Genomic DNA, 7,127 nt, shown 5'->3' with positions numbered 1-7,127 from the left:
TTTTTTGGCCATGCTATTTCCTTGGTTGGTCAGCAATTCAAATTTTTGTCATTTTGGGGAGAATTGATTTGTAAGTGATTCATGTATTCTGACCACAATTTTTAAAATACATATGTTGGAAATCACTTTCTCCTAGTCTGTTGCCTACCTTTTAACTTTTGTCAAAGAGAAGTTTTAAATTTTGATATAGTAAAATTTATCATGTTTTTATTTGTTTTTGGCCTCCTCAAAGAGGCTTTCTCTACCTCTAGACATAGTTTTCAACAGGTGTATAATACTCCATTTTATGGATATACCATAATTTATAATATTCTTTTTCACTATTGGAAATTTAGCTTTTTCAAACAACTAAGTGTTCAACATGATGTTTTTAGCACGCATCTTAGTGCCTAGCAAACGGAGCATAATACGTAAATGTTTCTAAAGACAGGAAACTTTTTCCACACTCACATTCAAGGTATGTTTAAAAATGCAACCCTATGTCAATCAAATTACTGGGAATTAACCCTACAATGATACTCTTACTTTAGCCAGCTAATCAAGACTTGATTCTGCTTCTAAAATCTAGGCACACAAGTAAAGCTTCACCTTACCCCATAAGATTGCTCTTCCAAAGGGTGGAATGACTACCTGCGAGAAGCCTGCCATCACATACCTGAGTCCTCCTCCTTATCCTGACTTCAATTTTAGGGTACCTCTCTGCTTGGTGAGTCTTCAACGTTTACATTTAAGAAGCTTAAGAGTGGACCTGAGAAGAGGAGGGAGAGGGAAGAGAAGCCTCATTTTCAGGAGTTTGGGCTGCTGCAGATTCGTGAGGCCTGGCTCCAGATCCAGCAGGTGCGGCTCCGTATCCAGGAGGTGTGGCTCCATATCCCGCAGGTGAGGCTCTGTATCCCACACGTGGGTCTTCATTTCCTGCAGGTGGAGCTCCGTATCCAGGAGGTGGGGCTCCATATACTACTGCAGAAGGGCCTCTGTATCCAGGAGGCGGGGTTTCATATCCTGCAGGTGGGACTTCATATCCTGCAGGCAGGGCTACATATCCTGGAGGTGGGGCTCCATAGACAATAACTGAACAAGGCATCTGTGGAGTGCATACATTCCCTTCTCCAGTAATTACATAAATTCTTGTAGAGCTAAACCAGTCATTTAAGGTTGTAAGTGGAAATCCTCGGGCAGCAGCAGAGGCAGCTTTCACCATCAAGTGGGCAAATTCAATGGCACCTCCGTTTCTGAAGACTAATTTAAAAGTAGCTTGTCTTTCCCAGCCACCATCTGGAGCTGCCCGAATACTTCCCTGAATGAAGTTTGCAGCAAATACTGGTTGTTCAACAGTGAGGTTCGTCATCAGATCAAATGGCATCATAAAAGACAACATGGGATCGTTGTTGGAGTGCGAAGTTACGAAAATCACCTTTCACCGTTAGGGATGAGGGCCTCGCGGCGGTTCTCGGTATGGTTCTGATTCAACGCCATCTTGCTTCCACATCTGATGTTTTTTGGTTACAGAGGTTGGCAGTGGGATTTACTCTGGGCAGTGGGAACAATCACTTGTGAATAGAGACGGCATTCCTGTGCTGCAGCACTGTCTAGCCTCTGCTAGAGAAGCAGGGGAAATAGTTACCCATGTGCCTTTTTGCTTTGCCTGGAATGCTCTTCCCACTGTGCGTTATTAAGTAAATTCTGTTTTCATTGTCAAAGAACACAATTTCGACAAATCAAATTTCAAAGATCGAATTGGCTTTTATTAGCATTTCATGAATGAGGCAACATCCCATCTGCAAAATATAAAGATGCTTCAATGAGCTGAGCAGAGAGGTGGGCTTTATAAGCAAAAACAGTTTGAAGAAAGCAAAATCATAGAACAAAAAGCAGATCAATCATTTCAGTTACAGCCTGTATTTTTTGCTGGTGAGGTTTGAGGGCCCAGTAGTTGCTTTTAGTTTCACACAGCCAAAGCTTTTCTAGTCTAAACTCATGATATCTTTTTTATAATACATTACAATACTGTAACCTAAATAACAATAAATGGAGTAACCTAAACATTTTAGGAAGCTTCTGATCTATTTGCTTCCAGTCGGTTCCTTGTGCGTGAAATCCAGTCCAAGCTTATTGCTTATTTTCTATGAAATCCAGTCCAAGCTTATTGCTTATTTTCTAGACAAAGTTCTCAATCTGGTTTTTTTTTTTTTTTTTTTTTTTTTTGCTTTTTTGCCTCATGCCTCTCTTTTTAAATATCAGTTTACCTTGAGACCCTTGAAAAATATATAGGAATGTACAGTTTTCTATTATATCATTTTAATCATTTTATTTATTGATTTATTTATTTAAGAGATGGGTCTTGCTGACCCAGGCTGGAGTGCAATGGCGCAGACGTGGCTCACTACAGCCTTGACCTCCTGGGCCAGAGCAATTCTCCTGCCTCAGTCCCCCAAATAGCTGAAACTACAGGTGCACGCCACCATGCCGGGCTAAGTCTTGCATTTTTTGTAAAGATGGGATTTTGCCATGTTGCCCAGGTTTGGGTTAACTCCTGACCTCAGGTGACCCACCTACCTAGGCCTTCCTTATATTATTTCTTAATTTCATCTCTGCTGCAAGATCAGTCACATTGTTTGACTGATTCATTTTCTGAAGCCTTTGTCACTGAGTTCCTTTTTTAATTATTAGGTTGGTGCAAATGAAATTGCAGCGGTTGCCATTTACAAGTAATGGCAAATTACAATGAAAAGTACAGGACTTTCTCCTTAGTTCAGCTAAAAGCCGGGTTTTTGTCACATGGCCATGAAAGATTAGGCTTGCAGACACTGATGGGTGAGAAGGTTTATTTGGTGAAAAGGGAAAAGGGGAAAGAGGGACTCTCAGCAAAGTGAGAGTCCCGCTAGTGGGCTTCCCACCTCACAGATTGAAACCCCGGTTTCTACCCCGGAACACAAGAGACCAGGCTCCTTCCCCCTGCAAACGACGTGAACTTCCTGAGGCTCCATCCCAGTCCGTACTCTTTCCAGTACACAGGCTGGCCAGAGGTTCTCCAAGTACCTCTTTACACTTGGCTGTCTCAAAAGTAATACATCTTCTCGATGTCTGGGGTCTACAGGCAGTAGGCTTTTCCTACTTTTGAGGCTCCAAACGCCTGACATCTATTTCTTTTCATTCTGATTGAAAATCAGCCAATTGTGTCCTGAGGTTCTCTCTTTCTTATAATAACTTTCCAATGACAAAAGATTATACCCATTTCTTTTTGATCCTTTGAACAATCTTTTATAGGATCACTGTCTCAGCAGGCATGTCATGGTACTTCCATGTTTTATCAAATGTTTTGCTAAAATTTTGGCTTCTAAATGATATATTCACTTGCCCTGCCTCCAGTATCAGTCTCTTTGCCACCCTCTCCCAAATTGCCAAGTCAGTGCCACATATTTTAGGTTTTTCATCCAATCATACCCCAATTCTGACAACAATCTCTCCATTTGTTAAGTTGATCTAGTTTTTATAACAGACAAACCTGAAATCTCAGTAATTTAATGGATGTTTATTTCTCTTTCTCTTTTTTTCATAACTTCCAAGTGACAGTGGCATGGGGGACTCTAGTCCCCAGACTTTCAGGATATCAAGATAAAAGAGTTTTTGCCATCTTGTTCATAACATTGCCATGGTCATGTATATCCAGAGGGCAGATAGAGGAGGTGTGAATAAGGATTTACTGGAGAATTTTACAAGCCAGGCTTAAAAGTGGCATGTCTCATTTCTGACCACTTTTGCCTGGGGCTAAGGTTGTTAAGAGTGGGTACGGCAGAAGAATAGGTTTATAAGGGCAAGGGTTAGAGTGACAGCCTGGCTACAGTGATGGGGGCGTGCGTTGGTGGCAAAGGGACTGACGTCAGGAGGGTGGGATGGATGGGGAAACGGCAGGGTTAAGGGACTGTTGGTCCTGATGAGATCTAAGAGCAGGAGTATAAATAATAGAGGAGTATAAATAAATGGAAACCTAGGAAGTTATGACCAGAGAGTAAGATGCTGGAGTTTATGATTTCACAGGTGTTATAGTCCAGATGACAGCAAAATTCAGGTTTTGGTTGGAGAAGTGGGTTGCTGAAGCCTGGCTCAGATATCTTTGTTCTGATGTTTCAGTTCTTATGATTGCAGCTCCATAGAAGAATTATGGTGCAGAGGTTATGCCACCGAGTTCTAAAGTCAGAAGACCTCAGTTTGAATCTCAGCCCCATCACTTTCTAGCTGTTTGACCCTTGGCATACTAATCTGTCTCATTCTCATTACTCATCCGTAAAATGACAGTAAGAATGTTTTCTCCTTCATAGGGCTGTTTTGATAATCAGAGATAACATGTATAAAGTGCTGAAAACACTCTAGCCCGTAGTAAAATGTGTTTTATTGATAATGTATATCTGTCTCTGTCATTCCTGACTAGTTGCTCTGTTCTCAACATTTCCTGCCTTCACCTCTACCCCTTTCCTGCCCGAACCTATAAGCAAAACAGTATGCACACAGTGCTTTCCAAATGATATGCTCTAACTTCCATCCTCCCTCCAAATTCATCACACCACCTTTCGATGGGAATTTCTTTTATGCCATATTACGTATCCAATTTCAGACTTAGTCTAAAGTGGTTCTATTTCACTAAATTTCTCTTGAGAAAAAGTACCCCCAGAAAGATTTTTTAATAGAAAATTTTGTCTACTTTGATGATGATCCACCTTCGATGATCCATCTGCATTGCCATCACAGCTGGATAGGGCCTCCATTTCTTTCTTTCTTTCTTTTTTTTTTTTTTTTTTGAGACGGAGTTTCGCTCTTGTTACCCAGGCTGGAGTGCAATGGCACGATCTCGGCTCACCGCAACCTCCGCCTCCTGGGTTCAGGCAATTCTCCTGCCTCAACCTCCTGAATAGCTGGGATTACAGGCACGTGCCACCATGCCCAGCTAATGTTTTGTAATTTTAGTAGAGACGGGGTTTCACCATGTTGACCAGGATGGTCTCGATCTCTTGACCTCATGATCCACCCGTCTCGACCTCCCAAAGTGCTGGGATTACAGGCGTGAGCCACCGTGCCCGGCCCTAGGGCCTTCATTTCTAATGGCATCCTCATGCCTCCCTTCTCACCTGGCCAGATACCTCCATAGCCTTACTACTCAAACTGTGATCCAGGCTGGGCACAGTGGTTCACACCTGTAATCCCAGAATTTTAGGGATTACTTTAGCCGAGGTTGGTGGGTCACCTGAGTTAAGGAGTTTGAGACCAGCCTGGCCAACGTGGTGAAACTCCGTCTCTACTGAAAGTACAAAATTATCTGGGCATGGTGGCATGCATCTGTAATACCAGCCACTTGGGAGGCTGAGGCAGGAGAATCACTTGAACCCAGGAGGCAGATGTTGCAGTGAGCCCAGGGCACACCACTGCATTCCAGCTTGTGTGACAGAGCAAGACTCCATCTCAAAAAAATAAAAAATAAAAAATTGTGGTCCACAGACCAGCAGGTCAGCATCTTCTGGAATGTTTGAAATGCAAAATTGCAAGCCCTATCCAGTTCTACTCCATCTGAATCTGCATTTTAGCAAAATACAGGTAGATTATAATGAATGACAGAGTTTGCAAAGCACTGGTTGACAGCAAAAAGACTAACATTTCCATTCTTTTCTCTGAAGGAAGAGCTGCATCTTAAAATAGGTGTCCTGACAGATATTAGGCAGAGCCCACTTAAGACTCAACCATCCTATCTAGAGATGTACAACTTAAGGTCTATGCTTATCTAATGCTCTGAATTTAGATTCAGAAATGAAGAATAATAGAATATGTGCTAGGTGATTTCACAAAAGAATTTCTGGCTCCACACAACAAGATTTGGAGAGCAGTTTTAAAACCTTTTTCTTTGTAGGTTGCCTAAGGAAATTTGCTAATTTCCCTGGTATCAGCTTCCTACTACCCTAGAAAAAGAAAAATATACAAAAAAATACAGAAAGAAAATGCCATAGGATTTGTTTGTGTGTGTACATATAAATTTCAAAGGTCCGTTCCATCTGAGAGAAGTCTCGTAAAATAAATCAGTGAGACTGGGAAAGCAGTGGTCCCTTATATGTAAATATAATGGGGCTAAGAAAGAATTGGTCAGAAAGAAACAGGTAGTTCTCCCATGTGTTAAATCAAATTTAGCCTAAAGCTGCCTCCTTACATATTTTAAGTTCAGCCTAAAGGTTTCTCTGCACATCGGGAACTATAACAAGTGGAGGTATAAATAGACCGTAGCTTACACTTTTGCCAATCAAATGTAACCAACTGTTCAGATAAGGCAAACGCGGAGCTGAAACCAATCCAGCTGCTTCTGTACCTCGCTTCCATGTTCTATACGTCACTTTCCTTCTTCTGTCCTAAATCTTCTTCCACCACATAGGTTCACTGGAGTCTCTGAGCCTACTCTGGCTGAAGAGGCTGCCCAATTTGCAAATTGTTCATTGGGCCATTAAACTCCTTTAAATTTAGTTTGGCTGAAGTTTTACTTCATCACATGGAACTTATCTTGAAACTATGTTAATATAGCAAGCACAGCATTTGTTATGACAGCATATGCTTATGTGGTGTGCGGGTAGTGGCGATTGATGGAGACTATGGTGAAGGCTGAAGCCCACTCTGAAATCACCAAGTTTGAAAAGCAAATTCCCTACTTCAGTGGGGTCTTATTATCAAATACCTATTACTCTACAGAGATGAAGTGTGATTTCAGATTGGAAGAGTCTAACCCACCCCCCACAAAAAAAATTCACTGTTTAGTGGTATTTCCCATTGTCATCTATAAATAATCTGGAATATTAAACAAGAAACAGAAACCATAAGTAGCTTATATGACTCCTTCATCTTTTTGACGGCTCCAAGTTTGTCCAAATTTTCCCTTATCTGTCTACCCTGGTGATTAGAAAAACAAATTACAATTTAAATATCTGGTAAATGCCACTTTAAGCAGATGACCAAGGTTACCATCACCATCAGTAACACACATCAACATCATGCACGGTCTGACAGGACGCAATTAGAAGGGCACAACGTTGCTTTTGCAGTATTCTCATCAAAAATGTATCTTCTTTCTAGATAAGGTTTTTATGAAACAACATTGA

General features: G+C 41.4%; 1 pseudogene; it reads right to left on the bottom strand.

Moving 5' to 3' along the window:
- Window positions 1-496: 496 nt before the first annotated feature.
- LOC120361597 (postacrosomal sheath WW domain-binding protein pseudogene) lies at window positions 497-1,762 on the bottom strand (annotated as a pseudogene).
- Window positions 1,763-7,127: the final 5,365 nt, after the last annotated feature.

The sequence above is a fragment of the Saimiri boliviensis genome, chromosome 14, assembly GCF_048565385.1.
Source record: "Saimiri boliviensis isolate mSaiBol1 chromosome 14, mSaiBol1.pri, whole genome shotgun sequence".
NCBI classification, from domain to species: Eukaryota; Metazoa; Chordata; class Mammalia; order Primates; family Cebidae; genus Saimiri; species Saimiri boliviensis.
This window is presented reverse-complemented; position numbering and strand designations above follow the sequence as displayed.